The sequence below is a fragment of the Aplysia californica genome, unplaced genomic scaffold, assembly GCF_000002075.1.
Source record: "Aplysia californica isolate F4 #8 unplaced genomic scaffold, AplCal3.0 scaffold00162, whole genome shotgun sequence".
NCBI classification, from domain to species: Eukaryota; Metazoa; Mollusca; class Gastropoda; order Aplysiida; family Aplysiidae; genus Aplysia; species Aplysia californica.
Genome location: NW_004797432.1, coordinates 368,581 through 371,087, shown reverse-complemented (window position 1 = coordinate 371,087; position 2,507 = coordinate 368,581).

The following is a 2,507-nucleotide window of genomic DNA, read 5'->3' as shown; positions in this document are numbered from 1 at the left end:
TCTCTCTCTCTCTCTGTCTATCTCACTCTCTCTCTCTTTCTCTCTCTGTCTCCTTCACTCTCTCTCTCTCTCTCCTCTTTCTTCCCCTCCCCCTCTCTCTCTTTCTTTCTCTCTCTCTCTCTCCCCTCCTTCTCCCCCTCTCTCTCTCTCTTTCGCTCTCTCTCTCTCCCACCTCCCCCTCTCTCTCTTTCTCTCTCTTTATATCGGGAAACGTTACCATTACAAGTAGAGGCCCTTATCTAACCTTACAAAGGTATTTCAAAATTTTGTTATGAACTCTCTTCAAAATTCTTTAATTTTCTTTCCTTTCCACCCTGCCATCTGTTTTCTATTTACACGGTAAATAATCTAATTTCTTTCGGGGTTTTTTTCCCCCAACTTAACTGAGCGCTCATATTTTTTCTGTCTGTCCAGATTCCTGTTTTAGTTGTTTTCTTTCATTTTTATCCTACTTTATAGGTTTGTCTCAGCAATGCACTCGCCCGAGGGAGTGTCTGAATTTGGATGACTGTGGAGGAGGGAGGCGAAGTATTTTTATAACTGCAAGTACACAGAGTTCACTTTACATCAAAGCTGTTTGCTTCACGCTAAAAGCGACAAAATAACTAAACCTTGCCTCTGGAGCGAAAGTGTAATAAACTCTTAGTCTTAGGCGACTTTTGGAAATAAATAATCGGAATCGTCTTTCGCTTAAGCGTGTATAATTACTTTATTACAGTCTGTCCCTATCAAAGAAAAAAATGTTTGTGGTCTTGAGATAGGGAGAACGAGACGATGTGCAGTTGAAAATAATATATTTTTCTTTCTTACTTTCATTCTTTCGTTCTTTTCCTCTCTCGTTCTGTGACGCACACCTCCATAGAGACAAGTAACATCTTTCTTTTCTCTCGCTCTGTATCTCTTACTGTCTCTCTCTCTCTATCTCTCTCTATGTGTCTCTCTCACTCTCTTTCTCTCTCTCTCTCTCTCTCTCTCTCTGTCTCTCTCTCTGTCTCTCTCTCTCGGTCTCAAACCCTTCACATCCACATATACAGGAACAAACAAACACACACACTCACACACGCCCACACGCATACACATAGTATGCGATTTAATGCATAATATACGTACGCCATCTAAAATGCCCCTTTCTTTTTCACACTGCCTCACTTACTCTCTCTTCTCTCTTTCTCTCTCCCCCTCTTTCTCTCTCTCTCTCTCTCTCTTTCTCTCTCTCTCTCTCTCTGTCTTTCTCTCTCTCTTTCTCTCTATCTCTCTCATCTCTCATCTTTCACTCTCTCTCACACACACACTAACACAAACACACACACAAACACATACACACACAAACACACTCACAAACACACAGACTCACATGCCCACTCACACAAGCGCACAAACGTTCACAACACAATCAAATAATCAAGTTCACACTCACACTTTGCCTTGTGTGTATTACCGCGTACACTCACTCTCAGCAGGAAGGCTTCGCACTTGCCTGCACCCTTCTCACATGTCTCTCCCACACTACGTTTGTACTCTTGTTTTTCTGTGTTTAGATTCCCCACCCGCCCATTACGTTATTCTTCCTACTAGCTTTCACGTAACTGAAATGTCATCTGTAGTGTGTTTTTGTTTGTTTGTTTTTTATTTAGTTTATTTGTGTGTGTTTTTTTAGGGGGTGCTTTATTGTTTTGTTTTTGTGTTTTGTGTTATTTTTTCTTTGTGTTTTTTTTTTTACTGTATGATTGCTTTAAGTATGTGTTTGCTTTGCTTTGTTTTGGGGTGGGTTTTTTTGCTTTTGTTGGTTTTTTTAACTGTTACTGTGTGACTGCTTTAAGTGTGTGTCGCAAAGCACGCGCCACAGATGTTTTTGTCCACTGGATACTCATTATGTCCATCAAGTAATATTAGCTTGAATTCATACCCTGAAAGCAGTTTAAAAATGGCAACTGTGAAGTACAGTGGTTTGAGTGTCTTGAAGGACCTTGGGGTAAAAGGTCAAAGTACTGCGAAACGTTCATAAACAATTTGTCGGCTGGGGAAAAAAAGCAATACGAGTTACTGTTTTGTCAAGTCTTACCAGTCACACTACACAAAAATATATCTTACGTCATCTTAGAGCTAACAAAATCGAGCGATTTACTAAAGAGAGGGAGAGGCGGGAGCGAAAGAGAGAGACACAGGCCGACAGAGAGAGAGAGAGAGAGAGAGAGAGAGAGAGAGAGAGAGAGAGAGAAAGCTTCGGATTGTGCTGGTAAAGTATGGGGGTTGATAGATTTGAATGGTGAGGGAGTAGGGGACATATTGAGTCGTGGAATTGGGTCGGACGGTGGGGGGAGGGGCAATTGAGTTGAAAGAGGATCTGGAGATAAGATAGTGTGTGTGTATGTGTGTGTGTGTGTGTGTATGTGTGTGTATATATATTTATGTGTGTGTGTGTGTATGTGTGTGAATATATATTTATATGTGTGTATGTGTGTGTATATATATTTATGTGTGTGTGTGTGTGTGTGTGTGTGTGTGTG